General features: G+C 37.6%; 1 non-coding gene across 1 annotated transcript; it reads left to right on the forward strand.

Annotated features, from left to right (window-relative positions):
• Nucleotides 1-13,962: 13,962 nt before the first annotated feature.
• Nucleotides 13,963-14,069, forward strand: LOC141663288 (small nucleolar RNA R71). The gene has a single exon (XR_012551365.1). It is a non-coding gene; the product is annotated as a small nucleolar RNA R71 (small nucleolar RNA).
• Nucleotides 14,070-23,976: the final 9,907 nt, after the last annotated feature.

A 23,976-nucleotide genomic window follows, 5' to 3' on the forward strand; every position in this document is an offset into this window, starting at 1 on the left:
GAAGGGAAGACAACTGAATTCAATTAGCTCAAAACTTAATGTAATATGATTAGAGCTTTATGAATCAAGATAGACTAATGTAGTTATATGTTCAGTCTAGAGGAACATCTATCTTGTATTCACTTGTAAATTTCTTTTGGAATATGGAAAATGTTAAATATAATCCAGAACTTTTCTGCTATTTACTTTGCATTACTTTTTATATCTTTTTCTTACTTGTTAGTTGAGTTATCCTCTAGGTATTTGTTGTTATTGTCTAACAAAAAAATAGGGGGAGATTGAAAGGCATATGTCATAGCCTATTTGTTTATTTGAGGATTTAACTCAACTCAAATAAGGTTGTAACAAGTAAATAGTGGTTCTATCATCAGAGAGATCTCTCAAAGTAACATATGTCAAAGGATTAAGTAACATTGTTCATCTACAGACTTGAGGACTTAATTTACTGGAAGAAGCTCAAGAAATTGATCAAGCCTCAGTGATATAAATCAAGATTGTGGAGTTAATCAAGTGACAGAGATCTTGTCAGGGTATCAATTAATTCCAGGGAAATCTGAAGAAAATCAAGACATGAAGAAACATCACAGATGTTAGTTATTCATGAACCAGACAGTACATCGAGTGTCAACATTGAAGTGGTGAAATGGATTCATAAGTTTCAGTGATTTTCAGCAGATTGTCAGAAGAGTGGTTGCTGTTCAAGATTAGTATTAATTCTCTATTAATTAATTAAGTCATTTAATTTAATTAAGAAAATAAGTTAAATCTGCAAAGATTAATTTATTGATTAATTGAATTAATTGGTTATTTAATTCTGAATTAATATTATGCATTTTTCACAAATGATTTTGAATTAATATTCAAAATTAAATCAGCAAGACAAATATTTGAACTTGTATGACAATTGGATTGTCATACCGAAAGTCTTTCCAAGCCTTTTAGATAGTCCTACCGAAAGTCCTACCAGTTCAATCGATTGTCCTACCGAAAGTTCTACCAGTTCAATCGATTGTCCTACCGAAAGTTCTACCAGTTAAAAGGATTGTCTTGCTAAGCTAAAAGGATTGTCTTGCCAGTTAAATCAAGGATTGATTTAATTTAAAAGAGCAGCAGCTGATTTTCAACAAACAGTGCATTGAATATCAAATATACAGAAGAACACAGAACCAAGAAAACAACAGAGAACTTATTGCAATTTCTCAGATCATTAATTTCTAGTATTCATTGTTAAATCTAAACCACTAGAAATCCTTTTCTTGTTCTTGTGTAACTATCTAGCGGATCAAAATCCCTAGAACTTAATCTCAAATTGCTTTTAGCATTTGATCCTTTTTATTTCAAAAATAGAAAAAGTTCATGTTGAATTTATTCTAGATTTGGAATAATTTATTTGAGATTAATCCCTTGTAAACGATACCGTTGTTGTAACACCTTTCAAGTTTAAGAATCTTTTCATTAGGAACAAAAGTTAGCCCCATTGAAAATTACGTCTTTCGGTGCCATCTCTGTAAGAAATTAAGTGAATAAGAGTATGTTTGCAAAGTGTTTGTAAAAAGTCTTGAGAGAAAAACAACTTCAGAAAATAAAAGAGAGAGAGAGAGAGAAAGAGAAAGTAAAAGAGATTTAGAATAGAAAAGTAAGTAAAAGATTAGAAAATCTTTTATCTCTCATATATATACTCTCTCCACTCAACAGTTGTATTTTTGAAGCATGGGATACACTTTATACCTGGCACCATGTGAACAGTCAGTAAACGGTTAGAACAAGATTTAATGGGCACGTAAAATAAGCAATATTTACCGTGCACATGCAGTTTTTCAGGACATACACGTTAACCACTAACCCACAATTATTATGACCATTTTATCTCATATAAACCAATATTCTGTAAAAATATTATCGTTCAAGTAATGACCAAAAATAAACCAAGTAAATAAATACTGCCACGTCAGCATCAGAACTTGATTATTATCAGGATTTAAAAGTCATCAGAATATGGCTTCTTAACTCAAAAAGTGAATGGTTATTCATGTAATTCTTCACACAAATACTGATATGGTTTCCTCAGAACTTAATCATCAGAACTTCCATAAGAACTTGTCCTCAGAATTTATGCAACTGACACTTAAACTGTTCATCTAAAACAACATTTATCACCACAGTAATTTTATCATTCATATGGAGTGTAAGTGTGTGCATTAAGCTAAATATCAGACAAAGAGTAAAGTCTGATTCACTTCAGTACATCTTAGAAATAAGTCATAACTAAGAACTTGCTCAAAATCTGTTATTATTTTGAAGTCTACTATAGAATGAGTTCATGCATGAGTCTACCTCAACTGTTTTGTGCTCATTTTATGCATCTTTTGAAATTCTATTTTACAGTGGCTTCTCAGTGTAAGTGAGTCACGACTGCTTATCAGAATTTATGTTGTTATCAGAGTATTTCTCTAGTAATCATAGAGTGTGAAAAGTCACCAAGAAAATTTTATTTTGCTTTTTCTCATGCATATTACTTAATACCAGCAAAGCACTTGGGTCTTCCCTTCCACATTTTTACTCTAGATCTCAAAGGAGTACCTGATTTTTATTTTTTTCTTTTTGTTTTAATAAGTGAGGCTTATCAGCACTTAGTACATCCGTAAGATTTACAAACAACAGAACTTAACAGATAGTAAGCACTATTCTAGTTTTTGACTTAGTAATAAGATACACGAAGTAAACTTAACTGAGCTCAATATCTCTGAGTTGGATCCTTCAGAATTTGAGTTTCCAGAAATATCAGAATATGAGTTTCCAGAATTATCAGAACTTGGCCCATCAGAACTTGAAGAGCCCGTTGTAGGTTCTTATTCTTCTTAAGATGTGGTTGGATCTTCAATATGCTCCCCCTGCACAGGTGCATTTTCCTTTGGCGTAGTCACCACGGTTTCAATAACATCAGAGTTTAATCCATCAGAGTTTGCAGTATCAGGATTAAGACTGTCAGGATTTACAGAATCAGAATTTAAAACTTCATTTTCGAATCTCAGCTGATCATGATCATTGAAATCTTCAAGTCCAGTAATCTTCTTATCATCAAAAGAGACATTGATAGATTCCATGACAACCCTTGTTCTTAAATTGTAGACTCTGAAGGCTTTTGTGGAAAGTGGATATCCAACAAAAATTTCTTCATCAGCTTTAGATCAAATTTGGATAGTTGTTCGGGATGAGTCTTAAGAACAAAACACTTGCATCCAAATACATGAAATTACTTCAGATTTGGCTTCTTTTTCTTCACCATCTTATATGGTGTTTTTCCATGCTTATTGATAAGTGTTGCATTCTGAGTAAAACAAGCAGTCTGCACAACTTCAACCTAAAAGTAGGTTGGTAACTTTGCTTCATCAAGCATAGTTCGTGCAGCTTCAATAAGAGTTCTATTATTTCTTTCAACAACTTTATTTTGCTGTGGAGTTCCAGGAGCAGAGAATTCCTGCTTTATTCCATGGTTTTTGCAGAACTCTTCCATAATCAAATTCTTGAACTCAGTGCCATTATCACTCCTTATGATTTTCACAGAGTCTTTGACCAATTTATCCAGTTGTTTGACATGATCAATCAAGATAGATGCAGTTTCACTTTTTGTGTGCAAGAAATACACCCATGTGTATCTGGTGAACTCATCCACTATGACCATAGCATATTTCTTCTTCGCAATAGACATGACATTAACTGGACCAAATAGATCAACATGTAGTCGGTGATAAGGCTCAAGAATTGATGATTCAGTCTTGTTCTTCAATGAAGATTTTCTTTGTTTTGCCTTCTGACAAGAATCGCAAAGGCCATCAGGAGCAAATACTGATTTTGGCAGTCCTCTCACAAGATCTTTCTTGACTAGTTCATTTATATTGTTGAAATTTAAATGAGAGAGTTTCTTGTGCCAATCCCAGCTTTCTTCAATTGACGATCTGCTCAACAGACAGATTGCAGAACCGTCAGTACTTGTTGAAAGCTTGGCTTCATAAATGTTACCATGCCTGTATCCTTTCAGAACAACTTTGCCTGTAGATTTATTTATAACTTCACAGTGTTCTTCAAAGAAATCCACATGATAACCTCTGTCATAGATTTAACTAACACTCAGTAGATTGTGTTTAAGTCCTAAAACCAGAGCTACTTTTTCAATGATGCCATTTCCAAGATTGATATTGCCATATCCCAGAGTTTTTCCCACGTTGCCATCTCCATAAGAAACACCTGGGCCAGCTTTCTCCACAAAGTCTGATAGCAGGGCTTTATTTCCAGTCATATGCCTGAACATCCACTGTCCAGAACTAGGATGTTCTTCCTGTTGCCCTACAATCACAAAGACCACTAATGATTAGTTTTAAGGACCCAGACTTGCTTGGATCCTTTGTCCTTATTAAGTTTGTTAACATTTGTAGCGGATTTAGCATCAGAGTTTATGTTGACAGTTTTCTTATCAGAATTTGCAATATCATACTTTGCATCAGAACTTACACTAGAAGGAATAATGCTAACTTTCTTTAAAGAAGGTTTTATTTGATAATAATCATAGTACAAACTATGATATTCCTTACAAGTATAAATGGGATGCCATAAACTACCACAATGAAAACAAGGATTTTGTGGCTTATATCTAACAGACTGACTCTTAACTCTTGATTATGAAGGTAAGGAGTTTATGTTCTTATTCTTCCTGCAAAAGAAGCCAGATGGTTAGAATTTCCACAGTTATGACATGTTTTTCTAGGAGCATTAGGAACAGGCTTATAATTGTTACTTTTGTTCACACCTTCCTTTCCATTCCTATTTTTCCTAGGTGGCTTTACCTTGTTTACATTTTTAACCTCTTTCAGCTTATGTTTAAGTTGCTTCTTAGTCATTAAGCCTATGTTAACTTCAGTTGGCTTATCCTGTTTTGGTTTGTCAGAAGTTAATTTCTCTTTAACTTCTGATTTATCAATATTAGACTTTACAGCTACAAACTTAACAGGATTTACCTTGGGCTTTTGTTTAATAACTATAGGCTCAATTTCTACTGTTCCCTTATCATTCTTATCATCTCCATAACCTAAGCCCTCTTTCCAATTTCCACTACTCAACAAATTCTGAGTTGTTCTGCCAGAGTTAGTCTAAGTCCTGATAATCTCTCTTTCCTTTTCTAATCAGTTTTTAGAGATTCATTCATTTTTAGCACTTCATCCCTAACATAAAAGGCATCATCTCTATCTTTCTGAGTTTGATGGAACATGACTAACTCTTTTTCTAAATAATCATTCCTCTTTTTATAAGCAAGATTTTCAGAAGTTAATCTTTCATATGTTAAAGTTTGATCTCTATAACTAATGAACATGGTTTTAAGATATCTTCTCAACTCAGTAATATCATCAGTATGAAAGGCATAAGTAGTTTGAGGTACCAGTAAGTCAGCAGTATCAGAATTGTTATCAACATTTGCCATCAAGGCATAGTTCATTTCACTTTTAGAATCTGAAGTGTCTGTCCAGCTTTCCTTCTTTGTGACAAGAGCCTTGCCTTTGTCACTCTTCACTTTCTTGCAATCTGGAGATATGTGGCATTTCTCACCACAGTTGTAGCATTTGACATTTGAGTAATCTCCTCTGTCAAACTTTCCTCCTTTGCCTTCAGATTTTCTGAAACTCTTCTTATCAGAACTTTCACCTTTCCTGGAAAATTTCTTTCCCTTTCTGAATTTCCGGTATGCAATCCTTGAGATTCCTTTCACCATAAGATCACACAGCTTCATCATCTCTTCATCAGGATCCATCTCAGGTAAGCTTTCAGTTTCTGAGTCATCATCACTATCAGAACTTGATGACTCAGTATCAGACTTTGTGATGAGAGCTTTTCCCTTGCCTTTTCTTGAGGCAACTCCTTTGGGGGATTCCTCCTCAGCCTTAAGAGCAACTGTCCTTGATTTCTTCCATGCCTCTTGCTTCTTTGTTCCATTTCAATTTCATGAGTCTTGGGCATCCCATAAATTTCATCAAGAGTTGTTTCATCAAGATTATAGTTGTCTCTTATAGCGGTGGCCTTCACATCCCAACTTTCAGGAAGAGCTAACATGAATTTAAGATTTGTATCTTCAAGATCATATTCCTTGTCAACTAGTGACAAATCATTCAAGAGTTTAACAAATCTATCATATAAACCAGTCAATGACTCATCAGGTTTTGAGTCAAAGTGCTCATACTCTTGAGTGAGTATAGTCTTCCTGTTCTTTTTAATTGAATCAGTTCCCCGACATCTTGTTTCCAAGGCATCCCATATCTCCTTTGCAGTTTTGCAGTTGATTACCCCGTTTGACATGACATTATCAATGGCACTATGCAGCAAGTGTTGTACCTTTGCATCCTTAGCAATAGATGAGATATCTTCAGCAGTGTAATCACTTTTCTCCTTTGGTACAGACTTTGCTGGTTCACCTGCAACTACAACAGAGAGCTTGGTTGGCTTGTGTGGTCCTTCATTGATTCTGTCAAGGTATTCCAGATCTGTAGCTTCCATAAACATAGACATCCTCACCTTACATATGGGATATTCAGATGGTTTCAGTATGGGAACTCTAATCGTCTCATATCGATTATGGATTTGAGTCTTTGGAGGTTCTTCAGTTTTGGTGGGCTTGGTTGGAGTTTGTTCTTCTTCAGACATGATTGTTTTTGGATCTTAAACTGTTTGTGTGTTAATAGACTCCTCTGATACCACTTGTTAGGTCACACACACTGTAGAAGGGGGTTGAATATAGTTTTTACTACAATCAAATTGAATTAAAGAACACAAGTAACAGAACACAGATTTTATTCAACACAATAAACTCTGTTACAATATGGAATTGTCCTCTCTCAGTGATGAACAAATTATCACGAGAGCTGCTAGGGTTACAAAGAATAATAACTTCGATTAAGATAACACATCTAGTGTAAACCCTATGCTTGTGTTTATATACTACACAGTTACAAGATAATATTCTAATTGATATGGAATATAATTCTGCTTTTTAAAATATATCAACTAGTTATCTTTTCTTCCAAGTATTCTATTCTTCATAGAATTCTTTCTTCATGCATATTTCTTACTGTCATAGAATTCTTTCTTCATGCATATTCCTTTCAATAAGCCGCCTGCCTTGTCTGAAAGTCACCTTAAGTCTTGATATTATCTCCTGATAAATATCTTCTGATAACTTAAGTTCTGATAACTTAAGTTCCGATATCTTAAGTTCTGTCTTCAGTATAAGTGCTGATTTCCAGTTAAGTACTGATTTGTCCTGTTAAATATGATCTGAAAACTTAAACACAAATCATATTAGCCATGACATCACAAATATATCTAACATGCAACATACTAACATGCAAAATAAATATGCAAAATAAAAAACTACATGACAAATATGCAACTATATGAACTAAACTATCATGAATATGCAACTATATGGACACACAAACAAACATATTCCTTAACTACCACCCCCAAAATTAAAATTTTCATTGTCCCTAGTGAAGGTAATAGTAAGGAATAAAGGCATATGTACTCGGAATCAGGATGGTCATCACCGTCTGCGGGTGGAGTGTCAGGAGGCGGGTACACAAAATCCTCACCAAAAACTGGCCACTGAATGTCAACTCTTGTGGCTCTGAAAGCTGTACCCAATGCCTGGGTAAGGTCCTGTGCAAACCTGCTATGGATGTCATGCATCACATCCGTCCACCTCATCAAGCGCCTATACCGCGCTGAGCCCAAACCAGCATTGTCCTCTACATCCTGCTGCTGCTGCTGTGAAGAACCGGCCTCCCCATTTTATGCCCCCATGCTGCTCCGCGGGCCTGAGAAGAACCACCAGCATATGTCTGATCTGCTGGCTGGCCACCCGGCAAGTGATCATAGGAGTGACCGAGCCCCTTCTCATCAGTCTTCCCCCTGTACCACTCCTGCATCACTACGATCGTCAAACTATCAATAGGGGCACTAGGTAGCTGAATTTGCTTATGTGCGGGCCAATGAACTCCAACTTCCACACACAGCTTCATCACAATCGACGCATACGGAATAGAACCCGTAGTGCTCCCACGCAGAAACCTCAATATACCCTGATAAATAATGGAGCCAATTTCCACATAATCACCCTACAATATCCCCCACAATAATGTGGCACGATCCACAGTAACATCGTGCACATGTGAAGAAGGCATGATGTTCGCACAGATAAAAAAGTTCCATGCACGGGCGAACCTGTTCATGCAAGTGGCAGGGAAAGTGGCATACTCGTTCGAGCCCTTCTTGAACTTCCAGTGAGTGTTTGGGATGCAAGCATAGCAACAATCATGTCCAAGTCAAAATCCTCCCCAGTCTTTTCCACCCAATCCTCCTGAGTCGGCTGTCTCTCGGGCTGGTTAATCACCCTCCGAATAACCTCCACTGTATAATCCACGGTCAAACCACGAACCATCGAGTACCCATTCTTATCCGCCTTCGCAATTATGTAAAATTTGCGAATAACACTCATGGGCACAGCAGCGGGTGCCTCACAAAAAGATACCTAACCCATCTCCAGAATCATCTCCAAAAGCTTACCATCCCTCCCTTCGATAGCAGCCTTGTATACTCCGCTTCAGCCTCCGGAGTAGCAAACCTAGGCCTCACATCCCCAACACTCGATGAATCAGTGGTGCTGCTGCTAACTTGAGTCCTTTGTCTCTTGGGTGCCATTGAATTTGAATGAATTCAGAAAAGAGAAGTGAATAAGAGAGATTTAGGTTTGAGATTGAAAAATATGGTGAGGAATGGATGTGTGAAAGTGTATGTATATATAGATAATAAAGAATTAGATTTGAAATAGAAGAGGGAATTGATTATGGGAATAGTGGGAGTAGTGGGATGATTGGAATTGATTTGGAGGAGGAATTATGGCAGTGGAAGGAGAAAATTTCGGCTGGGTGTAATGTTTTGTTTTGAATTTTTGATTTTCTAATTTTTTTTCCAGGGTGTCAGCACGCCCCCCCCCCCCCCCCCCCGCTTCCCAACGCGGGCACGCCGTGCTTCTGTACTTTCAGCGCGGCCGCCCCGCCAGGCAGCGCGGGCGCGCCGTGCTTCCGTCAAAACACCCTGCTTTTTCTGCTTTTATGATTTTTTCATGTTTTCTTTAACTTTTTTCTTCCTACTAATGTAGAAAAAGCTTGGGTTGCCTCCTAAGAAGCGCTTGATTTACATCATTAGATTGATGTAGAATCACGAGATCAAGTGGACAATAAAATGACACTAACCACCTCACGGTTTGCCATATTCCCATAGTAATGTTTCAACCACTGTCCATTCACCTTGAATGCTTGGCCTGGATCATTCTCAAAAAATTTCCACCACTCCATGTGAAAACACAATTTTGATAACAAACGGCCCTGACCACCTCGACTTCAACTTCCCAGGAAAAAGAAGGAGATGAGAGTTGAACAAAAAAACTTGTTACCCCGGCACAAATGATTTGAGCAATAAGCCCCTATCATGCCACCTCTTGACTTTCTCCTTATACATTTTGTTGTTCTCATACGCTTAAAGTCGAAACTCATCGAGGTAATTCAATTGAAGCATCCTTTTCTTACCAGCTGCATCCATATCAAGGTTCAATTTCTTCAAAGCCCCATACGCTTTTTACTCTAACTCCATAGGTAAATGACATCCTTTACCATAAACCAATTGAAATGGTGACATGCCTAGCGGAGTCTTGTATGCTGTTCGATAAGCCCAAATAGCTTTATCCAGCTTCAAAGACCAATCCTTCCTTGATGAACATACAACCTTCTCTAGAGTATGCTTGATCTCTCTATTAGATAGCTCAGCTTGACCATTAGTCTGAGGATGGTAGGATGTAGCAATGCGATGATTCACATTAAATCTTTAAATCATAGCAATGAACTTGTGATTGCAGAAATGCGATCCCTCGTCACTGATTATGACTCTTGGAGTCCCAAATCTTGTGAATATCTGTCTTTAAAGAAAATTAAGCACTACCTTTGCATCATTTGTCGGCAAAGCCTTGACTTCCACCCATTTTGACACATAATAAACCGCCAAAAAGATATACTGATTATTGCAAGATGAGACAAATGGCCCCATGAAGTCAATTCCCCAAACATCAAAGACCTCAACCTCGAGTAGCACATTAAGAGGCTTCTCATCCCTCTTAGAAATATTACCAACACGCTGGAAGCGATCACACTTCAAAACTAACTGATGCACATCCTTAAACAATGTAGGTCAGAAGAATCCTGCTTGAAGGATACGAGATGCTGTCTTTTCTCCACCATAGTGGCCTCCATAAATAGTCGAATGACAATCTTGCAAGATACCCTTCGTCTCACTGTACGGAATACATCTCCTGATGATTTGGTCAGCTCTTTGCCGAAACAAAAATGGCTTATCCCACATGTACCACTTCACCTCATGAAAAAACTTCTTCCTTTGAGCAGAAGACAAGTCTGGAGGCATAATGTTGCTCACAAGGTAGTTTACAATTTATGTGAACCACAATTTTTCCTCTTGCACCCCAAACAACTACTCATCAGGAAAAGACTCATTTATCAATGTCTTATCCTGTGAAGTTGCACTTGGATCTTCCAAACGAGAGAGATGATCAACAACTTGATTCTCAGTACCTTTCCTATCCTTGATCTCCAACTCAAACTCCTGAAGTAAGAGAACCCACCGAATAAATATAGGCTTCGAGTTCTTCTTCGAGACAAGATAGCAAATAGTAGCGTGATTAGTGAAAATGTCACTTTCATCCCAAGTAAATAAGAATGAAACTTCTCAAAACCGTAGACAATGGCTAAGAGTTCCTTCTCAATAGTAGTATAGTTCAGTTGAGCACCATTGAGGGTCTTACTAGCATAGTAGACCACATGAAATATAATGTTCTTCCTTTGCCCAAGAACTGATCCAACTGCAAAGTTACTTACATCATACATCATTTCAAATGGCTCATTCCAATCTGGTGCAGTTATGACAGGTGCCGTAATCAAACTTTTCTTTAAGCTCTCAAAAGCAGCTAGACACTCATCATCAAACTTGAAAGGGAATTCTTTTTCTAATAAATTGCACAACGGTTTAGAGATTTTAGAGAAGTCCTTGATGAACCGCCTATAGAAGCCCGCATGACCAAGGAAACTGCGGATTCCTTTAACAGATTTTGGTGGAGGAAGGTTTTCAATGATCCCCACCTTGGCTTTGTCCACCTCAAGACCTTTACTAGAGACCTTGTGCCCAAGAATGATGCCCTGTTGCACCATAAAGTGACATTTCTCCCAGTTGAGAACCAGATTGGTCTCAACACACCTTTTAAGAACTGCGCCAAGATTTTGTAAACACTCGTCGAAAGAATTCCCGAACACAGAAAAATCATCCATCAGCACCTCCACATTCTGACCAATCAAGTCAGAGAAGATAGCCATTATGCATCTTTAAAATGTAGCAGGTGCACCACACAACCCAAAAGAAACTCTTGTGAAGGTATTCTTTTCCTGATCTTCTGGAGGGATGCAAATCTGATTATAACCCGAATAGCCATCCAGAAGACAATAGTATTCATACCCAGCCAACCTGTCAAGCATCTGATCAATGAAAGGAAGAGGGAAGTTATCATTCCTCGTGGAACTAGTTCAGCTTCCTATAATCCATGCAAACTCTCCACCCCGTGACTGTTCGAGTAGGAATGAGTTCATTCTTCTCATTAGCGACCACAGTGATACCTCCTTTTTTCGGCACACACTAAACTGGACTCACCCAAGAACTGTCAGAAATAGGATAGATGATCCCTGCATCTAGTCACTTGAGAATTTCCTTCTTCCCAACCTCTTTCATTATCAGATTTATCCTTCTCTGTTGCTCAACAGTTGGCTTGCTTCCTTCCTCTAGCAGAATTTTGTGCATGCAATAAGAAGGGCTGATTCCCTTGATATCTGCTATAGTCCATCCAATTGCCGATTTGAACTCTCTCAGAATTCTCAAGAGCTTTTCCTCATCACTACCTGAAAGGTCAGATGCAATAATAACAGGCAAAGTAGATGGATCACCTAAAAATACATACCTCAAATGTTCAGGCAATGGTTTAAGCTCGAGTGTAGAAGCTTCCTCAATAGATGGCTTGAGACGCCCCTCAAAATTTTTGAGTTCTGACATTTTAAGAGATTCAAAAGGTATATCCAGCCTTCGCTTCCAAGGAGAAGCATTCAAATACTGCAACTGCTCATCACCTTCACCATTTTCACTATCTGAATTCCCCAGCAAGGCCTTCTCTACGACATCAGACCTTAATATTTGATCAAGTTCTGAAGTAACCACAGAATCAACCAATTCGACTTTTAAGCACTCCTCATTATCAGTAGGAAATTTCATGGAATTGAAAATATTAAAAGTCACATCCTGATCCAATACTCACATAGTGAGCTCACCCTTCTTCACATTAATCAAGGTTCGGCCAGTAGCCAGGAATGGTTTTCTCAAGATTATGGGGATCTTTTTATCCTCCTCGAAATCAAGAATTACAAAGTCAGCAGGAAAGATGAGTTTCTCCACCATGACCAAGACGTCCTCCACAATGCCTCGTGTATATGTAATAAAACGATCGGCCAACTACAAGGACATATAAGTTGGCTTTAGATAAGGTAAATCCAACTTCTTGAAGATAGACAAAGGTATCATATTGATGCTAGCTCCCAAATCACATAAACACTTGTCGAATGACAAGTTTCCGATGGTACAAGGAATAGTGAAGCTCCCAGGATCTTTAAACTTCAGAGGCAACTTCTGTTGCAGCACAATACTGTATTCCTCCCTAAGAGCAACTGTCTCTAAGTCATCGAGCTTCACTTTCTGAGAGAGAATACCTTTCATAAACTTCGCATAGCTAGGCATCTGTTCAAGAGCTTCAGCAAAAGGTATGTTGATATGAAGTTTCTTAAACACCTTCAGAAACTTAGCAAATTGCTTATCCAACTTTTACTTCTACAGCCTTTTAGGAAAAGGAGGTGGAGGATAGACCTATTTCTCCCCTGTATTACCCTCAGGAGGAGTGTGTTCCACAGTTTTCGTCCTTGTTTCCACTTCTGCTTCCTTCTGCACATCTTCTTCAACTACAACTTCATCTTCTGGAACTTGAAATTTTTCAGGATATGCAACCTTCCCAGACCTCAATGTAATTGCCTTAACCTGCTCTTTTGCTTCCTTCTTGCCTGGAACTTCTGTGTCACTAAGGAGTGTACCGGGTTGTCGATTCAGGGCATTGGCAATTTTCCCAATTTGATTCTCCAAGGTCTTGATAGAAACCGCTTGGCTATTGCACATGAGCCTCAACTCCTCCAATTCAGATTTTTCATTAGATTGTTACAGTTGAAGTTGTTGTCTTGGTGCATATTGTGGTTGTTGAAAACCAGGAGGGTTGAATTGTTTGGCTGCATACTGCTGATAAGGATGTTGTAACACATTCTGAGTGTTGCTCCAACTGAAGTTAGGATGATCATGGTTGTTGGGATGATAGGTGGCTGGAACTGGTTGCTGTGACCTCTAAAAGTTGCTCAGGACTGAGCTGATTCACTAGAAATAACACACTTCTCAGTCTCATGCGCACCAGCACAAAGCTCACAAACACTAGTAATCTGATTAACTCCAAAATTAGCCAAAGAATCCACCTTTATTGTCAAAGCCTTAAGCTGAGCAACTATAGCAGTAGCTGCATTTACCTCCAGAATTCCTGCTACCTTGCCTTGAGTTAGTCACTGAAAAGGATTCTGGTATTCATTAGCAGCCATCAGTTCAATAAAATCATAAGCTTCATCGTAGCTCTTAGCCCATAAGACTCCACCTGATGCTGCATCAAGCATGGGTCTAGAAGTCACCCCCAAACTATTATAAAAGCAGTTTATAATCATCCAGTCAGACATCTCATGATGAGGACACTTTCTAAGCATCTCCTTATAACGATCCCAATCTTCACATAAAGACTCTCCCGATTGCTGCGTAAATTGAGTAAAAGCATTCCTGATTGTAGCTGTCTTCTCCATAGGGAAGAATTTAGTAAGAAACTTCTGAGCAAGATCTTCCCATTTGGTGATAGAGCCTGGTGGTAGAGAATGCAACCAACACTTAGCTTTATCCCTCAGAGAGAATTGGAAAAGCCTTAGCTTTATAGCATCTTCAGACACGTTGTTGAATTTGAAAGTGTCGCAGATCTCGATGAAATCTCTAATATGCATGTTGGGATCTTCCATTGGAGAACCCCCAAACTGGACTGAGTTTTGCACCATCTGAATCATGCTAGCCTTGATTTCAAAAGTGTTAGCCGCGATGGCTGGTCTAACAATGCTAGACTGAATATCATTGATCTTTGGTTGAGAGTAATCCATCAAAGCCTTTAGATTCACTTCTGGTTCTCCCATTGCAATAAGAGCTTCTTCTTCAACTTTCTCCTCTTCTACAATAACTTCTTCTTCTACTAAAACTTCTTCCTCCACTTCATCCAGTGTTCTCTTTTGAGATCGAGAACGAGTTAGCATAAACACTCTCTAGAGTACCTGAAAAAGCAACAAGCAAACAAGTAAGAAAAATATCTGAGTCAGTGAACTTTAACGACCACTGATGTCAAGCACATAAACCAAAAATTAACACCGAGTCCCCGGTACCGGCGCCAAAAACTTGTTAGGACGAAAACACACGCTAATTTTACACGCAAGTATACGCGTTCACAAGTAATATAGAATTCTTTCTAGTTCGTTCCCACATAAACTGGTTTAGGTTAAGTTCAATTAATGCACTTATGCAATTAAAGTATGGTTATTATTCAATACTAAGATGATAACAAGTTGAGTATTTAATGGTGATAACAATGACTTTGATTATACTAAATAATATTAACTAAGAGAATAAGAGGGTTGAATTACTTCTATGAGACAAACATGAGATTCTAACTTCATTAAATACTTCATTCAAAGTCATTGTTCTTAACCTTAGCATGCAATGGTGATGACAACTAATCAGATAACACGAAACTAGTAAACGTCAACTTTCATTGCACGAATACCCTACTACCAGACATCCACAAAAGATATAGAAGCTGAATAGACAGCAAGTATGTTGAGACCCTATATGTCTATAGAATTTGACAACATAAAGGTTTAATACGCAAGTTATCTATCTTGATTACATAGGGCAAGTAAGATGGTTAAAATTACCTACGAATCATGTATAACAAATACATGAACCGATGCTATCATGGCAAGTTCTAAACCCCTATATTCATTTTCGCTTCAATAGAGATTAACACGCTATCTTATAAGTTCGCGATGCTCATAAAATAAATAAGAACAACTAATACTAGGATATCATACAATCACCACACAGTAAGATATCGAAACAAATTAACTCATGAGATCCATAAGTAAATCCGATAGAACCCCACAATAATGATTAGTTCATAACCGAACTCATCATCACCGTGGGTTCCGATGAAATCATGGTATAATAAACTAAGTCTTTATAAACTGAATAAATATTCAAAGTACGTAATCAAGTAATAGGTTCAACAAGCAAGAAAACAAGCATCCAAGATTACAACTCAATAAAAGAATTATAAGTAAAAATAAGCTTTTCTTATCCTTTGTTGTATTTGTGCTCCTAGGTCTTCTCGCCGTTTTCTCCTTAGTCTCCGTCATGAAAAATGTCTTTTAAGAGTCATTATATAGCAGCCCAATTAGAATAGAAGTCCAGGAAATCAATCTTCTACTTGAATCAGGATTTCTAGAAAATGTCCTGGCGCGGCCGCCCACTATCGCAGCGCGGGCGCGCTGTACTTCTGTCCAACCGGCACGGGCGCGCGCTAACACAGCGCGGGCGCGCTAAGCCTCTGGAAAAAATTTTGACTTCTGTTTATTTATTTTCTTCTCTTGCTGGTTTCTTCGAGCACTTGACCAAGGCTTTATCCTCACACTCATCCATGCATATATCATACAAAATTCAGCCCTTCTTCTTGTCTATGCCCTGAAATACAAAACACTACAAAAACACATCAAATGCAGTAATAACTTGAGTACAAAACACCAATTCGAGCTTTATAAAGCGTTCTAAGTGGATATAAATATCGCTTAACATCATAACATCATCTAATTTCAAGAAAACTCTGGGTCTCCAATCTTTTCAAACTCCTTTAAAACCCATCTAGCTCACTCCTCAAGATAATCATGGGTGGCCTACTTACCAGTGGCTCAATGTAATTTGATAGCAGTTATCTTCTGGAACACATGAATCCTCTATCTAGGTTTCTTCTCACCTTTCTTAATATCTCGTGTACTCACCATATGATATAGCTCTCAAATCCATCCTCATAGGTGTTGTTACTCTACAAAACAGGTTTCAAACGGATGGTAGGGGATAAGGTGTGGGATAAATTGAAAAGATGCACTTATGGCAGAATATCTGGTAGAACCAGAATTAACAGGTGGGGATCCTCGAATAGGTGGTCTCACATCAGGGCATGAAATTATAGTTTGAAAAGGTGCAACCGTCGCAACAAGAGGTAATATGGCTAACACCGGTGGAAGAGCAGGGCGTGAATCAGATGATGGTCCTCCGACTAAAGGCTTTAAATGGTCAGACGATCCCGGGATAAAAAAATCTTCCATTGCTGCTATTTGAAAATCACGGCGCTAGATAAGAATCTCGAATCTCATCACGAATCATACCAAAAACATATTATATAATCGCACTCAACCTCATGACATCCTATCTTTTTATTTTTTTATTCTTAATCCTAACCCTTTACCAATCCCGACAATCTAGGCTTATTTCAGTGACTTATAACTTATAGCTCTGATACCAAACCTGTGACGCCCTCCAAACCCAGGTCAGAAGTTTGGGGTTCACAACACACACACACCCAGTATATAAACATGTTTATGAAATTAATATATGCAATGACCCTACTTACCATAACCAACGGATCGCAACAGGTTAAAGTATGAAAACAAGGCACCATCTAAAGTTTTATTACATCGTACCAAATCCCAACTAGTTCAACTTCAAATGATAGTGAAAGCATTCTTACAAGCTTACATAATTCAGAACTAAACATAAAGATCTTGCTAGCTCAATCCTACTCATCCTGGAATCCTAGCTCACACACTGGACTGGAAACTTTTCTACCAACCATTTCCTTTTTAACTGTAAAATAACATAAATAGATTTGCAAGAGTGAGCTAACTAGCTCAGCAAGTCATAATAGTAATAATTGAGGTTAAACAATGATCAATTGAAATGATTCAGAAGAATCAAGTTTCTGGATAAGAAATGATTAGAATTGGATATTCACTTTTCATTTTAAAAACCAAGGTTAGGCTGCTGATCAGTCAAGAACTAACTTCGAGCAAGGCACACAGCTCTGCTCTTTATACTGGATCCAAGGCACGCATTGGCCTAAGGATGGACACCATTACTAGTGTGTCAATGAATGTCAATGATGCAGAAAGGGAGAGACTATTTCAGTAAGAATATCAAGCTGTCATAGATTCTATCTCCTTGGATGCTGAGACATTTACTCATCCTGTTACAGCTTATCAAACTCTAGCTGTACAGGGCAATGATGAGGCTGCAAAGATGCTTAACCTAGTACATACAACTACTTCTCTACAAAGAGCAAATGATGCAATCACTGCTATGCTATCAACAACCGGCAGTGATTTTGAACTGGCTGAAGATTCTTTTGGGGATGCTGGTGGGGATGATGAGGAAGACAACATGAGCATAGAGGGAGATACAGACATTCCTTCTTGGATGCTAACCAAAGAATGTTCTTACTCACATCTCCAATCCACATTGTTCAAGCTCATTCATGACACCCAAACAGCCATTCAAGCATCCACAAATGCCAGCACAAAAAGGTTACTTACAACACATCTTGAAGCTCTACAGCTGCAAAAAATTCAAGCTCTCTAACATAGTCAAAGTTTGGATAAAATAAGCAAGAGGTTTCTGAGGTCAAACAGGATTTCATAGCAAGGTTGGATGCTGGACTTCCCGGAACCACCATGACTGAGATAGCCTAGAAACTGAGGAAATAAGCTGATTTAAATTGAAAGGTTGAGGCCATGACCTCTAGATTATCTGATGTGGAGAAGTCAATGGCCAAAATTCTTGCTAATCAGGAAACTCGGACTGCTCTGCTCCAATCGCTGGTGGTTGCTCAACTCCCTTCCACTCAACAACTTGATGATAACAAAAAGGGGGAGAAAGGTTCATCAAGTGAGGGGGAGAAACAACTCAACATTCAAGTCAACAAAGTAATTGTGCCGACAATTATTTTCACTAAACCACCAGCTATGGATATCATTGATCTTATCAATTCGGAAGCAGCAAAACTGGAATCAAATGACAAACTGCCAAGGATTGATATAGCAGCAACTGATAAGGAACTAGATGAAAAATGGAAGAAAATTGATGTTGATATTCAGAAGAAATTTTGTCAGCTACAGAAGCCAAACAAGAATTTTCATCACCAGTATCAAGTTAAACGTATCTCAGTGCATGAAATGAGTCTAGGCAACTTAGAAAAAGGCCAAACTTCAGGCATCAAATCTCCAAAAGATGATCTGATTCTGAAGCCTAAAAGAAACTACTCAAAGTTCTCAAATAAAAACCCTGTGGATCTTCTGTTTGAGACACCTAGGCCAGATGAAAAGAAGCTGCTATCAAGGTTAATTGCATTTTACAAAGATCCATCTGATTCAGTCTAAAAGAAGAGAATTTCCAAAATCTACAGGAATGGAAAATAGATCTGTGTGGTGGTTGGACACCCTCTATTTGTAGAAGCCAAGAAGGAAGAAAAATAAAGGATAAAGCAAGAAAAGAAGCAGGCTGCTCTAGATGATAAGAAGCTCAAACAAAAGAAGGAGCAAGCTGCTATCTTGGCCGAACTTCAAGCTGTCAAATCTACAACTGAGATGTCTGAAAAACCACCTGTGATAACTGAAGCTTAGAAGCCACAAATGCAAAATGAACCTCCACAAAAAAGGAGATTCAGATACAAGCTTCATTCAAAGAGAAAATTGGACTTTAGTGATGAGGAAATGGAAGACTACATTCCCAAAAAGTCTACAATTTCAACTCAGACATCCAAGCCCTCAGTGGTATATGAATAATTCAAGGTGGATCCAACTAAGAATTTTCATGGTGAGCCTATAATTCCAAAGGATGAGCCATTAGACTGGGAAAGTATACCAAATCCTGAGTTCAACTTACCTATCTTCAACAATCCAAAGAAGACAAAGATAAGAGATACCAAGAAAAGCAAGCCTCCACCTCTCAGAACCAAGACCCTAACCAAATTTAAATCTCTATTTGGATGAACTGGTAGAAGTAAGAGGAATTGATGCTCACAGACTTCTTCCTGAAAGATTGGTATTTAAGTACAAGGCAGGGAAAGAAATCATATGGCCTCTTCACAGGATTCTAAAAGAAATCCAATTGTACTAATAAAGATCTACTCATCTTTTAAAAAGAACTTTGGGTTCAATGTGACTGCAAGGAGATTGGTTCTGAAGAAGATTGAAGAGCTAAGGAGTAATAGAGCCAAATATGCACTTCCAAAAACTCTATCAATTCCTTTCATTGGGAAAATAGTACATTTGAGGCCTTATTGGCTGATGAAATTCATGGATGATAAGGGAGTTAGAAGATTCTTCAGAGTGGATGACCAATTGAGTATCTCTAGCAATGAGATTCTATTGGAAATGCAAGAAATGTTGGATCTATCTGAAGCTGATGAACTTGAATTCCACAGACAATTCCAAAATTAAATAGAGGAAAACAATAGGAAGCTTGGGAAGAAATTCAGACAATCAAGGAAATAGAAATATCTGCTCAGACTAGAGGAGCACCTTGATAATAACTGTGAGAACTCTTTGTACACTTTGCTTTGTTCAATTTTCAATAAATTCTGTAGAACTTATCAGTTTTTATCTACTATTTTTTTAATCTATATTTTTAGGGTGTTTTGTTATCATCAAGTTTCTCTTAATTTATGGCTACAATTCCAGCAGACATAAATTGGGGGAGATTGTTAGGAATATGTTGTGAACTTGATGATAAGTTAACAAAACACCTTAGTAGATTCACCTTAGTGAATTTTGTAGCACTCGACGGATGATCTAATATAGTCCCGACGGATGACAGATTAACATCCATCGAGTGAGTAGCTTATGTAACAAATAAGTTTTATAGCACATTTCTGCAAGCAACATTATGTAGATTCTGTAAGAGTATATGAGTCATATTGACTACTAGTGGATATACATAATAGGGTGACTAATTGTAAATATAAGATGTCTTATAATTCTGTATAAATGAAATGGAGTCAAGTGACATAAAAGGCTCCCTACGGATGGTTCACAAAGACTCTAGACGGATGACAAGCATAGTCCCGACGGATGATCAAATTCAAATAGCTGTTGACAGTGACAACACAGTCACATGCGTTGGGTGTTTGCAAAAGGAATATGGCAGCCTGTTAAGCAGGAATTTGAGAACAAAGAAGCATTACCATTTCCATGCAATTATGAAGATATTCGAAGATGCTGGAATAGAGTAGTGAAGTAGCATGAAGTTAGACTAGATATGTTTTTTTTATTATCTTGTCACATTAGCATGTAAACTTGGTGATATATAGACCAAGTGTAGCAAGTAGAACAATTAACTAAGCAAGCCTGCTTTCAGAGAAACAAATCAGGCTGTATTCTATAATCATTTCTCTGTAGTTTAGTTGTTCAAACTTGTAAGCAGCTGTGAGCTATTCAAAGCTTCACAGAGTTCTCATTTGATATATATACATATCTCTGGTGGATACTTTCAAATCAACCAGAAAGTTTTAAAATGTGTGTTTTTATTACTTAGTGTTTTGATTCTTATCTCTTTTTATTCTGCACCATTGCTAATCAAACACTGTTATATTTATCAAGTTAGAACATTCTTTAAATTTGAAAAAATAGCCAGAATTACATTCAACCTCCCTTCTGTAATTCTTGTTGTATTGTTAGGGAATAACAATTGGTATCAGAGCAAGCTCTTGAAGAACAAAGAGTATAAAGATCACAACAAACAACAAGATGAACAAAAAGGATGTTGGAGTAAAGATTCCATTCTTGGACAAAGACAACTATCACCACTGGAAGGTGAAGATGCACCTACATCTTCTTTCCCAAGATGAGGCCTATGTGGATTGGGACACAATCCAGATTATCTGTGATGGTACTGAGCAAGTAAGGGAAAACAAGATGCAGCTACTGATTCAGCAATATGAGCATTTCCATTATAAAGAAAGTAAGTCTCTCACTGATATTTTTAGTAGATTTCAAAAGCTACTAAATGCTCTGAAGTTGCATGGAAGAGTCTATCAAACAAAAGACTCTAACCTCAAGTTCCTTAGATCTCTTCCAAAAGAGTGGAAGCCAATGATAGTCTCACTGAGAAACTAACAAGATTACAAGGAGTTCACCTTGGAGAGACTGTATGGCATCTTAAAAACCTATAAGCTTGAAATAGAGCAAGATGAGAGGATGGAAAAAGGTAGAAAGAAAGGAGGGTCCATAGCAATAGTTGTTGAGTTAGAAAAGGAAAAGTTGATGAAGGTAGAAGCTGTTAAGTCTGTATCAAAAGCCTGTGAAAATAAGGGTAAAAGGCTGGTAGCTAAAAATGAAGATCACTTGAGCCAAGATGACATGGATGGTATTGATGAACATCTAGCATTCTTATCCAGAAGATTTTCCAAGCTCAAATTCAAGAAGAATTTTGGAGCAGCTAAGTCAAACAGAAACATGGTTGATAAGTTGGAGATTCTACCCTGCTAACTGAGTTCAAGGAAAGAGCTGGCCCAGGTATTACTTTTGGAGATGGCGACAAAGGTTATACTGTGGGATATGGATTGATTTTAAAAGACAATGTCATCATTGAAGGTGCCCTAGTGGATGGTTTCAAGCATAATCTGTTGAGTATCAGCAAGCTTTGTTATAAGGGCAACTGAGTTACTTTCAATTCAGAAGCCTATGTTGTGACAAACAAAAAGAGCAACAAAATGGTTCTCACTGGAGTGAGAAAAGGAAATGTGTACTTAGATGACTTCAACTCATCAAATGCAGAATCAGTCACTTGTCTTCTCAGTAAAGCAAGTCAAGATGAAAGTTGGCTTTGGCATAAGAAGCTGTCCCATCTAAACTTCAAGACCATGAATGAACTTGTCAAGAAAGAACTGGTTAGTGGTATTCCTCAAGTGGAGTTACTAAGGATGGACTGTGTGATGCCTGCCAGAAAGGAAAACAGATCAAAGCATCTTTCAGAAAGAAGCTTGATTCAACAATTGAAGAACCTTTGCAATTATTACACATGGATTTGTTTGGACCAGTCAATGTGTTGTCCATCTCAAGAAAAAGGTTTTTCCTAGTAATTGTGGATGATTTCTCAAAGTTCTCTTGGACATATTTCCTAAAGTCCAAAGATGAAGCTAGTGAAATCATCATCAATCATATAAGGCAAGTCAACAATCATCCTGATTTTAAAGTAAGAAGAATCAGGAGTGACAATGGAACTGAGTTCAAAAATTTTGTGATAAGATCATTTTGTGAAGAGAATGGAATTATGCATGATTTTTCTGCAGCAAGAACTCCACAATAAAATGGAGTAGTGGAAAGAAAGAACATATCTCTTATTGAAGCTGCAAGGACAATGCTTGAAGAATCAAAGTTACCTACATACATTTGGGCTGAAGCTGTGAATACTGCCTGCTACACTCAAAATATCTCTTTGGTAAATCAAGCAAAGTGCATGACACCCTACCAATTGTTCAAGAATAAGAAGCCAACTCTAAATTTTCTGCATGTCTTTGGCTGCAAATGTTCTATCTTAAGGAATCAAACTGATCAACATGGAAAGTTTGATGCTAAAGCAGATGAAGGAATTTTTGTTGGATATGTTGTGGGAAAAGAATATAGAGTCTACAATCTAAGAACCAACATTGTTATGGAATCAGTACATATTGTGTTTGATGATAAAAAGATTGAAGGACTGCAAGATGGAGATTTCTATGAAAGCCTCAAGTTTGATAATGTAGAGATGGTTAGTGATGACAGTGATGATGAAAGTGATCAAGAAACAGTGACTAAGGATAATGCAGAAAAATCTACAACTAATAAAGCACATAATTCAACATCTGTCGAGTTACAAAATGCTTCATCCGTCGGGAGATAATCTGCCTTATCCATTGGGAGACAATCAGCTTCATCAGTCGAGATATAAAGTGCATCTTCTATCAGAACAATGAGAGAAGTTGAGAGTCAGAACTGATCACCTACAGAAAGTACCACTTTCTCAAATCAAAGATTAATAAACTCAGGGGGAGTTTCTCATAATCAAAACTCAGTCACACATCAAGATAACAATGAGGCCTCTTCATCTAGAGCTAATCTACCTCAACAAAGGAAATGGACTAAAGATCACCATTTTAAGATCATCATGGGTGATGCATCTTCTAGAGTTCAAACAAGGAGAGAAACTCAAGAATAATGTCTATATAGCAGCTTCCTATCTATGGAAGAACCAAAGAAGGTAGAAGAAGCTTTGTTGGATCCTGATTGGATTTTAGCTATGCAGGAGAAGCTAAATCAATTTGAAAGGAACAAGTTATGGAAGCTGGTACCCAAACCTAAATGAAAGAATCCAATTGACACCCAGTGGGTATTCAGAAACAAGATGGATGAAAATGGTATAGTGGTCAGGAACAAAGATAGATTGGTTGCTAAGGGCTACTGTCAACAAGAAGGAATAGATTTTGATGAAACTTTAGCTCCTGTTGCAAGACTTGAAGCCATCAGAATTTTCTTAGCCTATGCAGCTCATGCCAATTTCAAGGTCTATCAAATG

This window comes from Apium graveolens, chromosome 5 (genome assembly GCF_009905375.1).
Source record: "Apium graveolens cultivar Ventura chromosome 5, ASM990537v1, whole genome shotgun sequence".
Classification (NCBI taxonomy): domain Eukaryota; kingdom Viridiplantae; phylum Streptophyta; class Magnoliopsida; order Apiales; family Apiaceae; genus Apium; species Apium graveolens.